Raw genomic sequence first — 23,370 nt, 5'->3', positions numbered from 1 at the left:
TGTCTCTAGACAGTTCAGGCTGCACCCACCAGTAAATGGTGGAGGCTCACAAAGACATACTCAACACACAAGTTTCTGAACTCTGCATGAGGGTTTCTCCGACGAAGTGAGGGCCATGAGGCACAGCTCCCCGTCCCCCGGTGACCCTGCTAGGTCTACCTTCTTAGGGAAACCCTCTGCAGAGGAGCTGACAGAGCCAGGAACTTGTGAGTTGTGTGTGTCCACTCAGGCATCATTCATACTTGTTCTGTAGGCAGTTCCTGTCAGAAGGAGGAGGCACAGCAGGAGCGTCGGGGGGCGGAAGACGGTGCCTCAGTGCCTCTCTCCTTCTGACATTGTTAAAGAAAACCCAACAAATTTATAATTATTTATATATTTACATGTAGGTAATGTCCTCAAGTTCTGTATAACCACTTTTTCCTCTCTCTGTGTTTGTTTCTCGTCTGTTGTTGTGTGTTTGTGTGTATTTGTCTCTTTCAAACAGGTGCCGGTCCTCACCTCTGCAGTGCTGCCGTCTCCTGTAGCGCTGCATGGTTCTAAGCTAAGTTTCCTTTCCTTTTTCTGTTCTCCTAGTTTTTGTCCTCAGGTTTGAAGTGTCTGTGTTGTGCAGCTGGTCTGGTCTGTCTCTAGACAGTTCAGGCTGCAGCCACCAGTAAATGGTGGAGGCTCACAGCGACATACTCAACACACAAGTTTCTGAACTCTGCATGAGGGTTTCTCCGACGAAGTGAGGGCCATGAGGCACAGCTCCCCGTCCCCCGGTGACCCTGCTAGGTCCACCTTCTTAGGGAAACCCTCTGCAGAGGAGCTGACACAGCCAGGAACTTGTGAGTTGTGTTTGTCCACTCAGGCATCATTCATACTTGTTCTGTAGGCAGTTCCTGTCAGAAGGAGGAGGCACAGCAGGAGCGTCGGGGGGTGGAAGACGGTGCCTCAGTGCCTCTCTCCTTCTGACATTGTTAAAGAAAACCCAACAAATGTATAATTACAGTATTTATATATTTACATGTAGGTAATGTCCTCAAGTTCTGTATAACCACTCTTTCCTCTCTCTGTGTTTGTTTCTCGTCTGTTGTTGTGTGTGTTTGTGTGTATTTGTCTCTTTCAAACAGGTGCCGGTCCTCACCTCTGCAGTGCTGCCGTCTCCTGTAGCGCTGCGTGGTTCTAAGCTAAGTTTCCTTTCCTTTTTCTGTTCTCCTAGTTTTTGTCCTCAGGTTTGAAGTGTCTGTGTTGTGCAGCTGGTCTGGTCTGTCTCTAGACAGTTCAGGCTGCACCCACCAGTAAATGGTGGAGGCTCAAAGCGACATACTCAACACACAAGTTTCTGAACTCTGCATGAGGGTTTCTCCGACGAAGTGAGGGCCGTGAGGCACAGCTCCCCGTCCCCCGGTGACCCTGCTAGGTCCACCTTCTTAGGGAAACCCTCTGCAGAGGAGCTGACAGAGCCAGGAACTTGTGAGTTGTGTGTGTCCACTCAGGCATCATTCATACTTGTTCTGTAGGCAGTTCCTGTCAGAAGGAGGAGGCACAGCAGGAGCGTCGGGGGGCGGAAGACGGTGCCTCAGTGCCTCTCTCCTTCTGACATTGTTAAAGAAAACCCAACAAATGTATAATTATTTATATATTTACATGTAGGTAATGTCCTCAAGTTCTGTATAACCACTCTTTCCTCTCTCTGTGTTTGTTTCTCGTCTGTTGTTGTGTGTGTTTGTGTGTATTTGTCTCTTTCAAACAGGTGCCGGTCCTCACCTCTGCAGTGCTGCCGTCTCCTGTAGCGCTGCATGGTTCTAAGCTAAGTTTCCTTTCCTTTTTCTGTTCTCCTAGTTTTTGTCCTCAGGTTTGAAGTGTCTGTGTTGTGCAGCTGGTCTGGTCTGTCTCTAGACAGTTCAGGCTGCACCCACCAGTAAATGGTGGAGGCTCACAGCGACATACTCAACACACAAGTTTCTGAACTCTGCATGAGGGTTTCTCCGACGAAGTGAGGGCCGTGAGGCACAGCTCCCCGTCCCCCGGTGACCCTGCTAGGTCCACCTTCTTAGGGAAACCCTCTGCAGAGGAGCTGACAGAGCCAGGAACTTGTGAGTTGTGTGTGTCCACTCAGGCATCATTCATACTTGTTCTGTAGGCAGTTCCTGTCAGAAGGAGGAGGCACAGCAGGAGCGTCGGGGGGCGGAAGACGGTGCCTCAGTGCCTCTCTCCTTCTGACATTGTTAAAGAAAACCCAACAAATGTATAATTATTTATATATTTACATGTAGGTAATGTCCTCAAGTTCTGTATAACCACTCTTTCCTCTCTCTGTGTTTGTTTCTCGTCTGTTGTTGTGTGTGTTTGTGTGTATTTGTCTCTTTCAAACAGGTGCCGGTCCTCACCTCTGCAGTGCTGCCGTCTCCTGTAGCGCTGCATGGTTCTAAGCTAAGTTTCCTTTCCTTTTTCTGTTCTCCTAGTTTTTGTCCTCAGGTTTGAAGTGTCTGTGTTGTGCAGCTGGTCTGGTCTGTCTCTAGACAGTTCAGGCTGCACCCACCAGTAAATGGTGGAGGCTCACAAAGACATACTCAACACACAAGTTTCTGAACTCTGCATGAGGGTTTCTCCGACGAAGTGAGGGCCGTGAGGCACAGCTCCCCGTCCCCCGGTGACCCTGCTAGGTCCACCTTCTTAGGGAAACCCTCTGCAGAGGAGCTGACAGAGCCAGGAACTTGTGAGTTGTGTGTGTCCACTCAGGCATCATTCATACTTGTTCTGTAGGCAGTTCCTGTCAGAAGGAGGAGGCACAGCAGGAGCGTCGGGGGGCGGAAGACGGTGCCTCAGTGCGTCTCTCCTTCTGACATTGTTAAAGAAAACCCAACAAATTTATAATTATTTATATATTTACATGTAGGTAATGTCCTCAAGTTCTGTATAACCACTTTTTCCTCTCTCTGTATTTGTTTCTCGTCTGTTGTTGTGTGTGTTTGTGTGTATTTGTCTCTTTCAAACAGGTGCCGGTCCTCACCTCTGCAGTGCTGCCGTCTCCTGTAGCGCTGCATGGTTCTAAGCTAAGTTTCCTTTCCTTTTTCTGTTCTCTTAGATTTGTCCTCAGGTTTGAAGTGTCTGTGTTGTGCAGCTGGTCTGGTCTGTCTCTAGACAGTTCAGGCTGCACCCACCAGTAAATGGTGGAGGCTCACAGCGACATACTCAACACACAAGTTTCTGAACTCTGCATGAGGGTTTCTCCGACGAAGTGAGGGCCGTGAGGCACAGCTCCCCGTCCCCCGGTGACCCTGCTAGGTCCACCTTCTTAGGGAAACCCTCTGCAGAGGAGCTGACAGAGCCAGGAACTTGTGAATTGTGTGTGTCCACTCGGGCATCATTCATGCTTGTTCTGTAGGCAGTTCCTGTCAGAAGGAGGAGGCACAGCAGGAGCGTCGGGGGGCGGAAGACGGTGCCTCAGTGCCTCTCTCCTTCTGACATTGTTAAAGAAAACCCAACAAATGTATAATTATTTATATATTTACATGTAGGTAATGTCCTCAAGTTCTGTATAACCACTCTTTCCTCTCTCTGTGTTTGTTTCTCGTCTGTTGTTGTGTGTGTTTGTGTGTATTTGTCTCTTTCAAACAGGTGCCGGTCCTCACCTCTGCAGTGCTGCCGTCTCCTGTAGCGCTGCATGGTTCTAAGCTAAGTTTCCTTTCCTTTTTCTGTTCTCCTAGTTTTTGTCCTCAGGTTTGAAGTGTCTGTGTTGTGCAGCTGGTCTGGTCTGTCTCTAGACAGTTCAGGCTGCACCCACCAGTAAATGGTGGAGGCTCACAGCGACATACTCAACACACAAGTTTCTGAACTCTGCATGAGGGTTTCTCCGACGAAGTGAGGGCCGTGAGGCACAGCTCCCTGTCCCCCGGTGACCCTGCTAGGTCCACCTTCTTAGGGAAATCCTCTGCAGAGGAGCTGACAGAGCCAGGAATTTGTGAGTTGTGTGTGTCCACTCAGGCATCATTCATGCTTGTTCTGTAGGCAGTTCCTGTCAGAAGGAGGAGGCACAGCAGGAGCGTCGGGGGGCGGAAGACGGTGCCTCAGTGCCTCTCTCCTTCTGACATTGTTAAAGAAAACCCAACAAATTTATAATTATTTATATATTTACATGTAGGTAATGTCCTCAAGTTCTGTATAACCACTTTTTCCTCTCTCTGTGTTTGTTTCTTGTCTGTTGTTGTGTGTGTTTGTGTGTATTTGTCTCTTTCAAACAGGTGCCGGTCCTCACCTCTGCAGTGCTGCCGTCTCCTGTAGCGCTGCATGGTTCTAAGCTAAGTTTCCTTTCCTTTTTCTGTTCTCCTAGTTTTTGTCCTCAGGTTTGAAGTGTCTGTGTTGTGCAGCTGGTCTGGTCTGTCTCTAGACAGTTCAGGCTGCACCCACCAGTAAATGGTGGAGGCTCACAGCGACATACTCAACACACAAGTTTCTGAACTCTGCATGAGGGTTTCTCCGACGAAGTGAGGGCCGTGAGGCACAGCTCCCCGTCCCCCGGTGACCCTGCTAGGTCCACCTTCTTAGGGAAACCCTCTGCAGAGGAGCTGACAGAGCCAGGAACTTGTGAGTTGTGTGTGTCCACTCGGGCATCATTCATACTTGTTCTGTAGGCAGTTCCTGTCAGAAGGAGGAGGCACAGCAGGAGCGTCGGGGGGCGGAAGACGGTGCCTCAGTGCCACTCTCCTTCTGACATTGTTAATGAAAACCCAACAAATGTATAATTATTTATATATTTACATGTAGGTAATGTCCTCAAGTTCTGTATAACCACTTTTTCCTCTCTCTGTGTGTGTTTCTCGTCTGTTGTTGTGTGTGTTTGTGTGTATTTGTCTCTTTCAAACAGGTGCCGGTCCTCACCTCTGCAGTGCTGCCGTCTCCTGTAGCGCTGCATGGTTCTAAGCTAAGTTTCCTTTCCTTTTTCTGTTCTCCTAGTTTTTGTCCTCAGGTTTGAAGTGTCTGTGTTGTGCAGCTGGTCTGGTCTGTCTCTAGACAGTTCAGGCTGCACCCACCAGTAAATGGTGGAGGCTCACAGCGACATACTCAACACACAAGTTTCTGAACTCTGCATGAGGGTTTCTCCGACGAAGTGAGGGCCATGAGGCACAGCTCCCCGTCCCCCGGTGACCCTGCTAGGTCCACCTTCTTAGGGAAACCCTCTGCAGAGGAGCTGACAGAGCCAGGAACTTGTGAGTTGTGTGTGTCCACTCGGGCATCATTCATGCTTGTTCTGTAGGCAGTTCCTGTCAGAAGGAGGAGGCACAGCAGGAGCGTCGGGGGGCGGAAGACGGTGCCTCAGTGCCTCTCTCCTTCTGACATTGTTAAAGAAAACCCAACAAATGTATAATTATTTATATATTTACATGTAGGTAATGTCCTCAAGTTCTGTATAACCACTCTTTCCTCTCTCTGTGTTTGTTTCTCGTCTGTTGTTGTGTGTGTTTGTGTGTATTTGTCTCTTTCAAACAGGTGCCGGTCCTCACCTCTGCAGTGCTGCCGTCTCCTGTAGCGCTGCATGGTTCTAAGCTAAGTTTCCTTTCCTTTTTCTGTTCTCCTAGTTTTTGTCCTGAGGTTTGAAGTGTCTGTGTTGTGCAGCTGGTCTGGTCTGTCTCTAGACAGTTCAGGCTGCACCCACCAGTAAATGGTGGAGGCTCACAAAGACATACTCAACACACAAGTTTCTGAACTCTGCATGAGGGTTTCTCCGACGAAGTGAGGGCCGTGAGGCACAGCTCCCCGTCCCCCGGTGACCCTGCTAGGTCCACCTTCTTAGGGAAACCCTCTGCAGAGGAGCTGACACAGCCAGGAACTTGTGAGTTGTGTGTGTCCACTCAGGCATCATTCATACTTGTTCTGTAGGCAGTTCCTGTCAGAAGGAGGAGGCACAGCAGGAGCGTCGGGGGGCGGAAGACGGTGCCTCAGTGCCTCTCTCCTTCTGACATTGTTAAAGAAAACCCAACAAATGTATAATTATTTATATATTTACATGTAGGTAATGTCCTCAAGTTCTGTATAACCACTTTTTCCTCTCTGTGTGTTTGTTTCTCGTCTGTTGTTGTGTGTGTTTGTGTGTATTTGTCTCTTTCAAACAGGTGCCGGTCCTCACCTCTGCAGTGCTGCCGTCTCCTGTAGCGCTGCATGGTTCTAAGCTAAGTTTCCTTTCCTTTTTCTGTTCTCCTAGTTTTTGTCCTCAGGTTTGAAGTGTCTGTGTTGTGCAGCTGGTCTGGTCTGTCTCTAGACAGTTCAGGCTGCACCCACCAGTAAATGGTGGAGGCTCACAGCGACATACTCAACACACAAGTTTCTGAACTCTGCATGAGGGTTTCTCCGACGAAGTGAGGGCCGTGAGGCACAGCTCCCCGTCCCCCGGTGACCCTGCTAGGTCCACCTTCTTAGGGAAACCCTCTGCAGAGGAGCTGACAGAGCCAGGAACTTGTGAGTTGTGTGTGTCCACTCGGGCATCATTCATGCTTGTTCTGTAGGCAGTTCCTGTCAGAAGGAGGAGGCACAGCAGGAGCGTCGGGGGGCGGAAGACGGTGCCTCAGTGCCTCTCTCCTTCTGACATTGTTAAAGAAAACCCAACAAATGTATAATTATTTATATATTTACATGTAGGTAATGTCCTCAAGTTCTGTATAACCACTCTTTCCTCTCTCTGTGTTTGTTTCTCGTCTGTTGTTGTGTGTGTTTGTGTGTATTTGTCTCTTTCAAACAGGTGCCGGTCCTCACCTCTGCAGTGCTGCCGTCTCCTGTAGCGCTGCATGGTTCTAAGCTAAGTTTCCTTTCCTTTTTCTGTTCTCCTAGTTTTTGTCCTCAGGTTTGAAGTGTCTGTGTTGTGCAGCTGGTCTGGTCTGTCTCTAGACAGTTCAGGCTGCACCCACCAGTAAATGGTGGAGGCTCACAGCGACATACTCAACACACAAGTTTCTGAACTCTGCATGAGGGTTTCTCCGACGAAGTGAGGGCCGTGAGGCACAGCTCCCCGTCCCCCGGTGACCCTGCTAGGTCCACCTTCTTAGGGAAACCCTCTGCAGAGGAGCTGACAGAGCCAGGAACTTGTGAGTTGTGTGTGTCCACTCAGGCATCATTCATGCTTGTTCTGTAGGCAGTTCCTGTCAGAAGGAGGAGGCACAGCAGGAGCGTCGGGGGGCGGAAGACGGTGCCTCAGTGCCTCTCTCCTTCTGACATTGTTAAAGAAAACCCAACAAATGTATAATTATTTATATATTTACATGTAGGTAATGTCCTCAAGTTCTGTATAACCACTTTTTCCTCTCTCTGTGTTTGTTTCTCGTCGGTTGTTGTTGTGTGTTTGTGTGTATTTGTCTCTTTCAAACAGGTGCCGGTCCTCACCTCTGCAGTGCTGCCGTCTCCTGTAGCGCTGCATGGTTCTAAGCTAAGTTTCCTTTCCTTTTTCTGTTCTCCTAGTTTTTGTCCTCAGGTTTGAAGTGTCTGTGTTGTGCAGCTGGTCTGGTCTGTCTCTAGACAGTTCAGGCTGCACCCACCAGTAAATGGTGGAGGCTCACAAAGACATACTCAACACACAAGTTTCTGAACTCTGCATGAGGGTTTCTCCGACGAAGTGAGGGCCATGAGGCACAGCTCCCCGTCCCCCGGTGACCCTGCTAGGTCCACCTTCTTAGGGAAACCCTCTGCAGAGGAGCTGACAGAGCCAGGAACTTGTGAGTTGTGTGTGTCCACTCAGGCATCATTCATACTTGTTCTGTAGGCAGTTCCTGTCAGAAGGAGGAGGCACAGCAGGAGCGTCGGGGGGTGGAAGACGGTGCCTCAGTGCCTCTCTCCTTCTGACATTGTTAAAGAAAACCCAACAAATGTATAATTACAGTATTTATATATTTACATGTAGGTAATGTCCTCAAGTTCTGTATAACCACTCTTTCCTCTCTGTGTGTTTGTTTCTCGTCTGTTGTTGTGTGTGTTTGTGTGTATTTGTCTCTTTCAAACAGGTGCCGGTCCTCACCTCTGCAGTGCTGCCGTCTCCTGTAGCGCTGCATGGTTCTAAGCTAAGTTTCCTTTCCTTTTTCTGTTCTCCTAGTTTTTGTCCTCAGGTTTGAAGTGTCTGTGTTGTGCAGCTGGTCTGGTCTGTCTCTAGACAGTTCAGGCTGCACCCACCAGTAAATGGTGGAGGCTCACAGCGACATACTCAACACACAAGTTTCTGAACTCGCATGAGGGTTTCTCCGACGAAGTGAGGGCCGTGAGGCACAGCTCCCCGTCCCCCGGTGACCCTGCTAGGTCCACCTTCTTAGGGAAACCCTCTGCAGAGGAGCTGACAGAGCCAGGAACTTGTGAGTTGTGTGTGTCCACTCGGGCATCATTCATGCTTGTTCTGTAGGCAGTTCCTGTCAGAAGGAGGAGGCACAGCAGGAGCGTCGGGGGGCGGAAGACGGTGCCTCAGTGCCTCTCTCCTTCTGACATTGTTAAAGAAAACCCAACAAATTTATAATTATTTATATATTTACATGTAGGTAATGTCCTCAAGTTCTGTATAACCACTCTTTCCTCTCTCTGTGTTTGTTTCTCGTCTGTTGTTGTGTGTTTGTGTGTATTTGTCTCTTTCAAACAGGTGCCGGTCCTCACCTCTGCAGTGCTGCCGTCTCCTGTAGCGCTGCATGGTTCTAAGCTAAGTTTCCTTTCCTTTTTCTGTTCTCCTAGTTTTTGTCCTCAGGTTTGAAGTGTCTGTGTTGTGCAGCTGGTCTGGTCTGTCTCTAGACAGTTCAGGCTGCACCCACCAGTAAATGGTGGAGGCTCACAGCGACATACTCAACACACAAGTTTCTGAACTCTGCATGAGGGTTTCTCCGACGAAGTGAGGGCCGTGAGGCACAGCTCCCCGTCCCCCGGTGACCCTGCTAGGTCCACCTTCTTAGGGAAACCCTCTGCAGAGGAGCTGACAGAGCCAGGAACTTGTGAGTTGTGTGTGTCCACTCAGGCATCATTCATGCTTGTTCTGTAGGCAGTTCCTGTCAGAAGGAGGAGGCACAGCAGGAGCGTCGGGGGGCGGAAGACGGTGCCTCAGTGCCTCTCTCCTTCTGACATTGTTAAAGAAAACCCAACAAATTTATAATTATTTATATATTTACATGTAGGTAATGTCCTCAAGTTCTGTATAACCACTCTTTCCTCTCTCTGTGTTTGTTTCTCGTCGGTTGTTGTTGTGTGTTTGTGTGTATTTGTCTCTTTCAAACAGGTGCCGGTCCTCACCTCTGCAGTGCTGCCGTCTCCTGTAGCGCTGCATGGTTCTAAGCTAAGTTTCCTTTCCTTTTTCTGTTCTCCTAGTTTTTGTCCTCAGGTTTGAAGTGTCTGTGTTGTGCAGCTGGTCTGGTCTGTCTCTAGACAGTTCAGGCTGCACCCACCAGTAAATGGTGGAGGCTCACAAAGACATACTCAACACACAAGTTTCTGAACTCTGCATGAGGGTTTCTCCGACGAAGTGAGGGCCATGAGGCACAGCTCCCCGTCCCCCGGTGACCCTGCTAGGTCCACCTTCTTAGGGAAACCCTCTGCAGAGGAGCTGACAGAGCCAGGAACTTGTGAGTTGTGTGTGTCCACTCAGGCATCATTCATACTTGTTCTGTAGGCAGTTCCTGTCAGAAGGAGGAGGCACAGCAGGAGCGTCGGGGGGTGGAAGACGGTGCCTCAGTGCCTCTCTCCTTCTGACATTGTTAAAGAAAACCCAACAAATGTATAATTACAGTATTTATATATTTACATGTAGGTAATGTCCTCAAGTTCTGTATAACCACTCTTTCCTCTCTGTGTGTTTGTTTCTCGTCTGTTGTTGTGTGTGTTTGTGTGTATTTGTCTCTTTCAAACAGGTGCCGGTCCTCACCTCTGCAGTGCTGCCGTCTCCTGTAGCGCTGCATGGTTCTAAGCTAAGTTTCCTTTCCTTTTTCTGTTCTCCTAGTTTTTGTCCTCAGGTTTGAAGTGTCTGTGTTGTGCAGCTGGTCTGGTCTGTCTCTAGACAGTTCAGGCTGCACCCACCAGTAAATGGTGGAGGCTCACAGCGACATACTCAACACACAAGTTTCTGAACTCGCATGAGGGTTTCTCCGACGAAGTGAGGGCCGTGAGGCACAGCTCCCCGTCCCCCGGTGACCCTGCTAGGTCCACCTTCTTAGGGAAACCCTCTGCAGAGGAGCTGACAGAGCCAGGAACTTGTGAGTTGTGTGTGTCCACTCGGGCATCATTCATGCTTGTTCTGTAGGCAGTTCCTGTCAGAAGGAGGAGGCACAGCAGGAGCGTCGGGGGGCGGAAGACGGTGCCTCAGTGCCTCTCTCCTTCTGACATTGTTAAAGAAAACCCAACAAATTTATAATTATTTATATATTTACATGTAGGTAATGTCCTCAAGTTCTGTATAACCACTCTTTCCTCTCTCTGTGTTTGTTTCTCGTCTGTTGTTGTGTGTTTGTGTGTATTTGTCTCTTTCAAACAGGTGCCGGTCCTCACCTCTGCAGTGCTGCCGTCTCCTGTAGCGCTGCATGGTTCTAAGCTAAGTTTCCTTTCCTTTTTCTGTTCTCCTAGTTTTTGTCCTCAGGTTTGAATTGTCTGTGTTGTGCAGCTGGTCTGGTCTGTCTCTAGACAGTTCAGGCTGCACCCACCAGTAAATGGTGGAGGCTCACAGCGACATACTCAACACACAAGTTTCTGAACTTGCATGAGGGTTTCTCCGACGAAGTGAGGGCCGTGAGGCACAGCTCCCCGTCCCCCGGTGACCCTGCTAGGTCCACCTTCTTAGGGAAACCCTCTGCAGAGGAGCTGACAGAGCCAGGAACTTGTGAGTTGTGTGTGTCCACTCAGGCATCATTCATACTTGTTCTGTAGGCAGTTCCTGTCAGAAGGAGGAGGCACAGCAGGAGCGTCGGGGGGCGGAAGACGGTGCCTCAGTGCCTCTCTCCTTCTGACATTGTTAAAGAAAACCCAACAAATGTATAATTATTTATATATTTACATGTAGGTAATGTCCTCAAGTTCTGTATAACCACTCTTTCCTCTCTCTGTGTGTGTTTCTCGTCTGTTGTTGTGTGTGTTTGTGTGTATTTGTCTCTTTCAAACAGGTGCCGGTCCTCACCTCTGCAGTGCTGCCGTCTCCTGTAGCGCTGCATGGTTCTAAGCTAAGTTTCCTTTCCTTTTTCTGTTCTCCTAGTTTTTGTCCTCAGGTTTGAAGTGTCTGTGTTGTGCAGCTGGTCTGGTCTGTCTCTAGACAGTTCAGGCTGCACCCACCAGTAAATGGTGGAGGCTCACAGCGACATACTCAACACACAAGTTTCTGAACTCTGCATGAGGGTTTCTCCGACGAAGTGAGGGCCATGAGGCACAGCTCCCCGTCCCCCGGTGACCCTGCTAGGTCCACCTTCTTAGGGAAACCCTCTGCAGAGGAGCTGACAGAGCCAGGAACTTGTGAGTTGTGTGTGTCCACTCGGGCATCATTCATACTTGTTCTGTAGGCAGTTCCTGTCAGAAGGAGGAGGCACAGCAGGAGCGTCGGGGGGTGGAAGACGGTGCCTCAGTGCCTCTCTCCTTCTGACATTGTTAAAGAAAACCCAACAAATGTATAATTACAGTATTTATATATTTACATGTAGGTAATGTCCTCAAGTTCTGTATAACCACTTTTTCCTCTCTCTGTGTTTGTTTCTTGTCTGTTGTTGTGTGTGTTTGTGTGTATTTGTCTCTTTCAAACAGGTGCCGGTCCTCACCTCTGCAGTGCTGCCGTCTCCTGTAGCGCTGCATGGTTCTAAGCTAAGTTTCCTTTCCTTTTTCTGTTCTCCTAGTTTTTGTCCTCAGGTTTGAAGTGTCTGTGTTGTGCAGCTGGTCTGGTCTGTCTCTAGACAGTTCAGGCTGCACCCACCAGTAAATGGTGGAGGCTCACAGCGACATACTCAACACACAAGTTTCTGAACTCTGCATGAGGGTTTCTCCGACGAAGTGAGGGCCGTGAGGCACAGCTCCCCGTCCCCCGGTGACCCTGCTAGGTCCACCTTCTTAGGGAAACCCTCTGCAGAGGAGCTGACAGAGCCAGGAACTTGTGAGTTGTGTGTGTCCACTCGGGCATCATTCATACTTGTTCTGTAGGCAGTTCCTGTCAGAAGGAGGAGGCACAGCAGGAGCGTCGGGGGGCGGAAGACGGTGCCTCAGTGCCTCTCTCCTTCTGACATTGTTAATGAAAACCCAACAAATGTATAATTATTTATATATTTACATGTAGGTAATGTCCTCAAGTTCTGTATAACCACTCTTTCCTCTCTGTGTGTTTGTTTCTCGTCTGTTGTTGTGTGTGTTTGTGTGTATTTGTCTCTTTCAAACAGGTGCCGGTCCTCACCTCTGCAGTGCTGCCGTCTCCTGTAGCGCTGCATGGTTCTAAGCTAAGTTTCCTTTCCTTTTTCTGTTCTCCTAGTTTTTGTCCTCAGGTTTGAAGTGTCTGTGTTGTGCAGCTGGTCTGGTCTGTCTCTAGACAGTTCAGGCTGCACCCACCAGTAAATGGTGGAGGCTCACAGCGACATACTCAACACACAAGTTTCTGAACTCGCATGAGGGTTTCTCCGACGAAGTGAGGGCCGTGAGGCACAGCTCCCCGTCCCCCGGTGACCCTGCTAGGTCCACCTTCTTAGGGAAACCCTCTGCAGAGGAGCTGACAGAGCCAGGAACTTGTGAGTTGTGTGTGTCCACTCGGGCATCATTCATACTTGTTCTGTAGGCAGTTCCTGTCAGAAGGAGGAGGCACAGCAGGAGCGTCGGGGGGCGGAAGACGGTGCCTCAGTGCCACTCTCCTTCTGACATTGTTAAAGAAAACCCAACAAATTTATAATTATTTATATATTTACATGTAGGTAATGTCCTCAAGTTCTGTATAACCACTCTTTCCTCTCTCTGTGTTTGTTTCTCGTCTGTTGTTGTGTGTTTGTGTGTATTTGTCTCTTTCAAACAGGTGCCGGTCCTCACCTCTGCAGTGCTGCCGTCTCCTGTAGCGCTGCATGGTTCTAAGCTAAGTTTCCTTTCCTTTTTCTGTTCTCCTAGTTTTTGTCCTCAGGTTTGAAGTGTCTGTGTTGTGCAGCTGGTCTGGTCTGTCTCTAGACAGTTCAGGCTGCACCCACCAGTAAATGGTGGAGGCTCACAGCGACATACTCAACACACAAGTTTCTGAACTCTGCATGAGGGTTTCTCCGACGAAGTGAGGGCCGTGAGGCACAGCTCCCCGTCCCCCGGTGACCCTGCTAGGTCCACCTTCTTAGGGAAACCCTCTGCAGAGGAGCTGACAGAGCCAGGAACTTGTGAGTTGTGTGTGTCCACTCGGGCATCATTCATACTTGTTCTGTAGGCAGTTCCTGTCAGAAGGAGGAGGCACAGCAGGAGCGTCGGGGGGCGGAAGACGGTGCCTCAGTGCCTCTCTCCTTCTGACATTGTTAATGAAAACCCAACAAATGTATAATTATTTATATATTTACATGTAGGTAATGTCCTCAAGTTCTGTATAACCACTCTTTCCTCTCTGTGTGTTTGTTTCTCGTCTGTTGTTGTGTGTGTTTGTGTGTATTTGTCTCTTTCAAACAGGTGCCGGTCCTCACCTCTGCAGTGCTGCCGTCTCCTGTAGCGCTGCATGGTTCTAAGCTAAGTTTCCTTTCCTTTTTCTGTTCTCCTAGTTTTTGTCCTCAGGTTTGAAGTGTCTGTGTTGTGCAGCTGGTCTGGTCTGTCTCTAGACAGTTCAGGCTGCACCCACCAGTAAATGGTGGAGGCTCACAGCGACATACTCAACACACAAGTTTCTGAACTCGCATGAGGGTTTCTCCGACGAAGTGAGGGCCGTGAGGCACAGCTCCCCGTCCCCCGGTGACCCTGCTAGGTCCACCTTCTTAGGGAAACCCTCTGCAGAGGAGCTGACAGAGCCAGGAACTTGTGAGTTGTGTGTGTCCACTCGGGCATCATTCATACTTGTTCTGTAGGCAGTTCCTGTCAGAAGGAGGAGGCACAGCAGGAGCGTCGGGGGGCGGAAGACGGTGCCTCAGTGCCACTCTCCTTCTGACATTGTTAAAGAAAACCCAACAAATTTATAATTATTTATATATTTACATGTAGGTAATGTCCTCAAGTTCTGTATAACCACTCTTTCCTCTCTCTGTGTTTGTTTCTCGTCTGTTGTTGTGTGTTTGTGTGTATTTGTCTCTTTCAAACAGGTGCCGGTCCTCACCTCTGCAGTGCTGCCGTCTCCTGTAGCGCTGCATGGTTCTAAGCTAAGTTTCCTTTCCTTTTTCTGTTCTCCTAGTTTTTGTCCTCAGGTTTGAAGTGTCTGTGTTGTGCAGCTGGTCTGGTCTGTCTCTAGACAGTTCAGGCTGCACCCACCAGTAAATGGTGGAGGCTCACAGCGACATACTCAACACACAAGTTTCTGAACTCTGCATGAGGGTTTCTCCGACGAAGTGAGGGCCGTGAGGCACAGCTCCCCGTCCCCCGGTGACCCTGCTAGGTCCACCTTCTTAGGGAAACCCTCTGCAGAGGAGCTGACAGAGCCAGGAATTTGTGAGTTGTGTGTGTCCACTCAGGCATCATTCATACTTGTTCTGTAGGCAGTTCCTGTCAGAAGGAGGAGGCACAGCAGGAGCGTCGGGGGGCGGAAGACGGTGCCTCAGTGCCTCTCTCCTTCTGACATTGTTAAAGAAAACCCAACAAATGTATAATTATTTATATATTTACATGTAGGTAATGTCCTCAAGTTCTGTATAACCACTCTTTCCTCTCTCTGTGTTTGTTTCTCGTCTGTTGTTGTGTGTTTGTGTGTATTTGTCTCTTTCAAACAGGTGCCGGTCCTCACCTCTGCAGGTCGCCAGTCTGTCGCAGGGCCAACACACAGGGACAGACAACCATTCGCACTCACATTCATACCTAGTGACAATTTATATTATCCAATTAACCTATCCCCATAAGCTGCATGTCTTTGGACGGTGGGATGAAGCCGGGGTACCCGGAGGGAACCCACACAAACACGGGGAGAACATGCAAACTCCACACAGAAAGACCCCGGCCTGATGGTGGAATTGAACTCAGGACCTTCTTGCTGTGCGGCAACAGTGCTAACCACCGTGCCACTGTGCTGCAGAGCTGTACGTTTTAATTTGTTTCCAAAACCCCGCAGTCAGGACATGCTACATTGTATTTAGATGGAAGCTAGCGAGCTAACTTCCTGCTAACTTCTCACTCTGTTAAATGTCGTAAATTCCGTTTTCACGGATGCCTGGATGTTAAACTCAGTTGTTACACCTGGTGTTATGGAACGCCAGGACTGCCATAATGAATTAATTAAATACACCATTAAATAATTAATTAAATGTGGCAATAATTAATTAAAATCGGAAATAATTAATTACATAAATATTTACGACACATGCTATTAATTAATTATTTACACATTTAATTAATTATTTACACATTTAATTATTTATTTATTTCACATTTTAATTAATTATTGCCACATTTAAATAATTATTTAATGGTGTATTTAATTCTCTATATAATAATATAATAATGTATTTAATTCCTCCTTAAACATGTTTTTAATGTTAGTTATAATTCAGAATTGGCGACTGAAACACGTAGGACACATAAGAACATCAGGAAATAAAACACCGATAAATATAACCTCAGTAAAAGAAGTCAGCGGGGGTTATTACAGCTGTGTACCGGGGCCTGCGCTTTGTCGGTGGTAATAACAGCTCGATTGCTTGCGAGGCGACCGGGTTTGCCGTGAGACTGGGCAGACATCTCCGAAATCATCGAAGCACTTTTGCAAAGAGGCTGTATCTTGACAAACCGACCAGACACATGAAGATTAAACCACCAAAATATTAAAACGGTATTTGGTGACACACAAACAGAGTTTAGTTTAGTTCTGTTAGTTTCCACAAGCTGGCTGTTGTGTGCTAAAAACAATGGCCACCAGGCCAAAGCAATGGTTTAGCCTCGATCAGCATTAGCCCCGCCCCCTGAGTTTGATGGGTGAGGCTGACAGATAAAATTATTTCATGGTGAGACCTGAAGGAGTCAACTGTGCCAAAATGAATTAATTAAATACACCATTAAATAATTATTTAAATGTGTCAATAATTAATTAAACTGTGTAATTAATTAATTAATTAAATGTGTCAATAATTGATTAATTACGTGTGTCGTAAATATTTATGTAACTTACTTATTTCCGATTTTAATTAATTATTGACACATTTAATTAATTATTTAATGGTGTATTTAATTAATTCATTATCGCAGTCCTGGCGTTCCATATGGTAGAGGAGAACGCTGATAATTTTATTAAAGATGAAAGACTTAAGACAGTGTTTGAACTCTCAGTAATGCCACAGTGATCATTTGATATATGGACCTGCAGCAGAGTTTAGGCCCAGACACGGCTAGTGACGTCACTTTGAACGATCGGATAATTATTCACCCCTAATTAGAATTAGCCGCTAATGGCAGCATTATTTGCATTAACTCCTCACATCGTTATAATGCAAATGATGCTAACTTGCATTGAATTAGACTGCTGTTATTAGCTAATGCTATTTAGCAGTAGCTGCTCACATTGTTATAAAGCAAAGGAAAACGATATGAGCATTAGGTTCTAATGCGTATTTGCCTTAAATTAGACATAGGTGCTAATAGGGGCCTACGTCAGCTCAATGTTGTGATGCCGTTATTAGTTAATAACGGCAGCTTATTTAGCATTAGCAGATAATGTTGACCTTGGCCCACTGGAAAAGTTCAGAACTAAAGATTTAGGAGTGTTTCTCGATAGCTCTTTCTCATTTGAGAAACAAATAAATTCTGCTTTTAAAACCAGCTGTAAGGTTTATATTGTTGATTGTCATTTATGCTTAGAAATATTTAATCATATATGCTTAGAGTTGTATAATCGATTGCATGATGATAGAGGTTTGATCCTCAGTAGTCTGTAAAGACTCTGTGTGCCTTCCAGAGTGCTCTGGCATGCACACCACAGTCTTCTATATCTGCTGTATTTAGATTGAAATGTCTGTATTAACAGTTCTATAACCTTCTTCTGAACATGAATGGAACACTGTAGAAAATGAACTGTTCTTCTGAACATGGCTTCTCTTGCCTACTCCTTGCTGCTAGAGACCTGGCAGCGTTTCCTCTCGCATAGCCGAGCCAGATTTGGCCTGAGGGAGGAAGCAGTTGCGACCCTCAGTATGTCTTGAAGATGATCATCCGTAAGTCTGGACCTGTACTTGGACTTATTGAAGTTCAAAGTGGAGAAGAGCTTTTGGCACAAGTATGTGCTACCAAAAAGGCACATGGTCCGCTTGAACATTCGGGAAAGCCGAGGGAAACTAGGGCTCAATTCTCTCAAAAATTGTCCAAGCTTCTCTGCTTTTCCACTCACCTCCCTGAACTTTGCTTTGAGTTCAGAGTTGCACTGCAGCTCAATGAGCTCCATTTGAAGCACAGAAGGGGCATCTTGCACATCAAAGGAGAAGGGGTCCGCAAACATTTGAAAGGTGGCTCTGTGTGTCTTGAAGTCAGCAAATCTGTGATCAAATTCCTCCTGTAGCATCAAAATGACATCAACATACTCGTCAGCACTGAATGGTGTGCCTGCATCCACGAGTGCCTTGCATGCTGGGAAGTGGCAAAGGTTTGTCTGAGAGAGCTGAGCTTTCCAGAGCGCCAGTTTTGTGGAGAATGCTCTCACGTTGTCATAGGCAGCACTGACAAGTTGCCCCTGGCTTTGTAACGTCTTGTTCAGTACATTAAGCTCATGTGTCATATCAACAAGAAAAGCTGAGTCCATGAGCCATTTGGGATCAGTTAGCACAGGAACACTAACTCCATCCTTCTCCATGAAGGCTTCACTTCTGCTCTCAACTCAAAAAGTCTCTTTAATACATTTCCCCTGCTGAGCCAACGTACCTCAGTGAAGTCGAGCACATCCCCATATTCTGACTCCATTTCCTCTAAAAAAGCACAGAACCTTCGGTGCTTTAAGCCCCTGGATCTGATTTGGTTGATGCATTTCACAACAATAGACATCACATTGTCAAACTTCAGGCATTTGCTGCAAAGGACCTGCTGATGGATGATGCAGTGCAGAGCAATGGCCTCCTCCACGCCTCTGTCATGTTTGACATCAGCAGGACTTTAAAATGAGGAAATGCCGGGCGGGTGTTTCCCCACACCTGACCCTCATGAAGACTGAAAAGACAAACAAAGTAAGAACAAATGACTTAATCTGTAACATAATAAGATGTAAAGAAACATGTAACTGAGTATTCAGCTTCATTTGCAGAATGTTTGATTTGCCAGCAACTGAATGCTTCCACACACAAACCCGGCATAGTGAGTGAAGCAATGTTACTTAACAAATAGCAAATCATAGCAAATACATAGAAACAGAATAATGTGTTTAATATGCAAAAGAAGAAGAAGAAGTAAACACATATGGGACAAATGGAGACCATTGCAGCTCATCCACCAGTGGGGTAAAAAGAGCAACCAAGAAAGTGGCAGCCTGCACGGCCACAGATGTGCTGGAGGAGCTAGAAGCTCTACCCATGGAGAAACTCCTGGAGAACCTTGCTAAGCCTAACAGGGGACAGGTACTTCTGCCCAACCTGGCAGCCACAAAGTGAACTCATTTAGGTAAAGATAACCACATGCACCTAACCAGCCTGCACCAGCCTGACATTTCTTCCTCCTAAGTAAAAACGAATGGATGGATTGAACTTAGAGTCTCAGCTCAGTTTTCTATTTTGACCACCTACACCCCAAGATACTCTTTTAAAAAGTGTTGTTTTCAGATCCCTTTGAAGTTCATAAAGGGCCTGTTCATTTTCATTCAAATGTTTTATTACATAAATGTTACTGTTTTCTTTTGATTTATGCTCCCACTACACTGCACCTCTACAAACAACAATGCCACGGACTGTCAGCTGCTTTTACATGCTGTGAACATGAGTAGGTTTGATCAGAGTTTCAATTATCAAAGAAAAGACAAACTGAGCAAAAAGAAGGAAAAAAAGACCAACTTCTTCCCAACTGACAAGAAAAATACTCGTCATGTTTTCATAATAAAGGATCAGGCTCCCCATTTATGACAGCTTGGACCAATAATGTATGTTACACTGATGCTACTGTAGAGACAGGGTCAACATCTCTATTTAAATATAATTAATATACAAAACACAATAAAAGTTATACATGAATTATTCATTATTTTTACTATTGATAAAATTCATGTATACTAATCAAAGTAAAAAATCAAATCAAATCACTTTTATTGTCACATCACATGTGCAGGCACACTGGCACAGCACATGCGAGTGAAATTCTTGTGTGCGAGCCCCACAAGCAACAGAGATGTGCAAACACAACAACACAAACGAGCAAAATACAAGAATGGCCAACCTGAAACTAATAAATATATGTACAATATATAATAGTGTATGCATTTCTGGATGTGTATACTAAATATTTTCCTACGTGTGTGTGTGTGTGTGTATACACATTTTTACAAATTAAATAGTAAAAAAATAATAATAAATAAAATATATAAAATATACAGAGTTGAATATGTGCAAAACAAGTGGCATTTATATACAGTGTGGAGTGCATAATGTTGAAGTTCCAGTAGTGAAGCTGAGGTGTCTATGACGTGTTCAGCAGTCTGATGGCCTGATGGAAAAAGCTGTCTCTCAGTCTGCTGGTTCGGGACCGGATGCTGCAGAACCTCCTTCCTGATGGAAGCAGTCTGAACAGTTTATGGCTGGGGTGACTGGAGTCCTTGATGATCCTCCCCGTTGTAGGCGGTGCTGTTGCCATACCAGGTGGTGATGCATCCAGTGAGGATGCTCTCAATGGCACAGTGATAGAAGGTCCTGAGGATGCGGGGGCTCATGCCGAATCTTTTCAGTCTCCTGAGAAAGAAGAGGCGCTGCTGCGCCTTCTTCACTGTTTTGTTTGTGTGTACTGACCACGTAAGATCCTCAGCCAGATGTACTCCAAGGAAACGGAAGTTGCTCACTCTCTCCACAGCAGCGCCGTTGATGGTGATGGGGGTGTGTACTTCTCTGCACCTCCGGAAGTCCACTATCAACTCCTTTGTCTTTGCTATGTTGAGGGTGAGATGGTTGTCTTGACACCAGTGGGTCAGGGCGCTGACCTCCTCCCTGTAAGCCATCTCATCACCTTTGGTGATAAGACCCACCACTGTAGTGTCGTCCGCAAACTTCACAATGATGTTGGAGCTGTTAGTGGCTATGCAGTCGTAGGTGTAGAGTGAGTACAGGAGAGGGCTCAGTACACACCCCTGTGGAGCACCAGTGTTCAGTGTGATGGGGGATGAGGTGATGCTGCCCAGTCTGACCACTTGGCGTCTGTCAGACAGGAAGCTAAGGATCCAGCTGCAGAGGGAGCTGCTCAGTCCTAGATCCTGCAGTTTCCTGTCCAGCTTCGAGGGAACGATGGTATTGAATGCTGAGCTGTAATCTACAAACAGCATCCTCACATACGTGTCTCTCTTCTCCAGGTGTGACAGGGCAGTGTGTAGTGTCAGGGCTATGGCATCATCAGTGGACCTGTTGTGGCGGTATGCGAACTGTAGAGGGTCCAGTGAGTCGGGTAGTGCAGAGCGGATGAAGTCCCTGACCAGCTTCTCGAAGCATTTGCTCATGATGGGGGTCAGGGCTACAGGTCGCCAGTCGTTCAATGAGGAGATGGTGGAGGATTTGGGTACAGGGACGATGGTGGCCATTTTGAAGTAGGCTGGGACTACAGACAGAGAGAGGGAAAGGTTGAAGATGTGTGTGAACACTCCAGCCAGCTGAGCCGCGCATGACTTGAGGACGCGGCCGGGAATCCCGTCCGGAGGCGACGGAGAGCGCGCACACGCAGCTGGGGGCGGAGAAACGCGGATCCCGGGGCGTACTACGGAGCCCATAGGCTTAGGCCGCCGCTCGGCGTCCCTCTCCCGCAAGCGTCTATCGATCCTACGGGCGAGGGAGGCTAATTCTTCAAAGGATCTGGTCTCCTCGTGAAATGCTAGTTGGTCCTTCATCTGGTCGTTTAATGACCGTAAAAAAAACCCACGAAGGGCCGAATCGGGCCAACCTACGGCGACCGCTCGGGTACGGAATTCAACTAGGTACTCCGCAATACTGCACCGCCCCTGACGGAGCCCCAGCAACTTCTGCGCGGCATCGTCCTCCGAAACCGGAGGGGAAAACGTAGCCTGGAACTCCTCCAGGAATTCATCGTAATCACAATCACGAATGGGGTGAGAGTTTAAGTAAGCTTCAGCCCATGCTAGAGCACGCCCCTGTAACAATCCCACGAAGTGGGAGATCTTAGCAGCATCCGTGGGAAACGCGTGAGGCGTGCGACTGAAAAACAAGGAGCACTGGAAAAGGAACCCCCCACACAGGTCCAACTCCGCGTGGAAGGGTTCCAGCGGCGGAGGTGAAACGCCGCGGTGCACGGGGTCGGGAGGCCTAGTTTGTAACTTATTCTGAGTGTCACTCAGCTCTTGACAACGGTCTTGGAGAGACTGGAGCTGCTGATCGTGGCGACCGAGGATAGCGCCCTGTTTATTAATAGCGGAGCGGAGTGGATCTGCTGGGTCCATACTGGCCAGTCCGTACTGTCATGAACCGAAGTTCCGAGCGCAGGCTGGACTCAGTAGCAGAACACACACACCAGGGTAGGAGAGAATAAAGAAAGTACATTTTATTACAACTAAAGGTGTCCCATGAGGGTAGCCGGAAAAACAACGTATGGAACCAGAAGAAACCGAGGGCCTGGGAAGGTGAACCGCGCAGGGAACGCCGAGAGCGGGGCTGTGAGAGGCTGTAAAACAAAAAGAGAAACAGATTACTGGGGTGCGGAAAAAAAAGGCAGCATACGAGGGAAGGTGGAGTATGCGTCTCACGGTGATAGCCGGGCTGAGTGAACCAGAGGGGGGGGGAGCTCCAAAGGGGTCGAGACGGCGAGGCTGATGGTGATCTGAATCTCAGACGGACAGGTGGACAGGCAGGTGGCTCGTAAAAAACGCCGAGTTGTGATCTGGGTACACAGGGCAAAAAAAACAGTGTTAGTTCCGATGGAGAGTTTGTCATAAGAGTTTTTCCCGCAGGTGTACGTTACCGCTGAGAGGCGACTACGGACTGGCGTGGAGCAGCAGGTAGGGCAGGATTAAATAGTCCACCTGGTGATCGCTTGGGATGGGGTGCAGGTGTGGGGTTAGCAGCCACGCCCGTGGGCATCCCAACAGCACCCCGGACGCCGGGCCGCGGACCATGACATAACCTTGTAGACTTCATTATGTTCCAGCTGCTCTACAGACGCTGTGACCTCCAACTTAAGCAGGTCGTAAAGTATGTGCAGCTCAATAACTTCATAATCAGACCCTGTGGTATTTAGGCAGCAGAACAACTAAGAATAACAACTACAAATAATGTTTTTAGGTTTCTGTTGTACTGCAAGGTTCTGTACAGGAGAACCAAACCAAGAGCAAATATTACGTCTCATTTACACCTGAGCACGAAGAGCCATCAACATTTAGCAAATTGAATCATCTTTGTTTAGATGCAAGAAGAATCATATAGAAATGAAAAAGTAGAAATAGAAATCCAGAGCAAAGATATCCTCTAATTCAGCGTAGCACATGTGCAGCTGCTGCGATTCACGTAAGCATTCGGCTCGTCGCTGTTGCAGATTTTTCTCTCGCTGTTCTGGCTCACAGCGCTGCAAACACAAAAATAAATATCCCCAAAGGTGTGAAAGGCAGCTAATTAGTAAGAGTATTGTTACTCTCCGCAGGAGTAGTCCAGCAGTAGAAATCAGTCCAATAACAAGGTGTGTAACATCTAGCAGGGTGACAGAAAAACCCAGGGTAACTTCTAAGGACCTCAACGTCTCTCTCACATTGTGTTTTTTAAACATGCTTCCATTTGTCACTTCAGTCTTTACTCTGAAATACAGGAAGAGAAATCATGGCTGAAACAATTTCTCATGAAACCAGGGGTGTGGTCCAACAGTCAGTTTGGTGAGGAAGGTTCCTAACTGAGAGAAGTGACCCAGAAGTATCTGTGTAGCAGCCACAATGAATCCAGATCATGAGCTTTATTAACTGATCAAAGTCTCTTCTTTCATCTTCTGTATCATTCAGTTTGCATTGGTAATGCCCATTATTGTAATGCTTTTTTAAGACGAGCAAAACTTTATTTCACTTTGGGTTAGCTGGGATAAGTGATGGATGGAGGGAATTTTACTTCAGCCACAGAAATCCTAAACAGGAAGGAGGAGCAGAGTTACAGTGGATCACTATCCAGCAGGGAAACA

The 23,370-nt window shown here is 47.5% G+C and overlaps 1 long non-coding RNA gene across 1 annotated transcript; it reads left to right on the top strand.

Annotated features, from left to right (window-relative positions):
- The first annotated feature begins 277 nt into the window (after positions 1 to 277).
- LOC146577231 (uncharacterized) lies at positions 278 to 5,568 on the top strand. Its single transcript, XR_014889253.1, has 3 exons — positions 278 to 386; positions 1,013 to 2,460; positions 3,083 to 5,568. It is a non-coding gene; the product is annotated as an uncharacterized LOC146577231 (long non-coding RNA).
- Positions 5,569 to 23,370: the final 17,802 nt, after the last annotated feature.

This window comes from Mchenga conophoros, linkage group LG3 (assembly GCF_057382185.1).
Source record: "Mchenga conophoros isolate Kocher_MC1m ecotype Shallow Benthic linkage group LG3, M_conophoros_male_GT1.1, whole genome shotgun sequence".
In the NCBI taxonomy this organism is placed as follows: domain Eukaryota; kingdom Metazoa; phylum Chordata; class Actinopteri; order Cichliformes; family Cichlidae; genus Mchenga; species Mchenga conophoros.
This window is presented reverse-complemented; position numbering and strand designations above follow the sequence as displayed.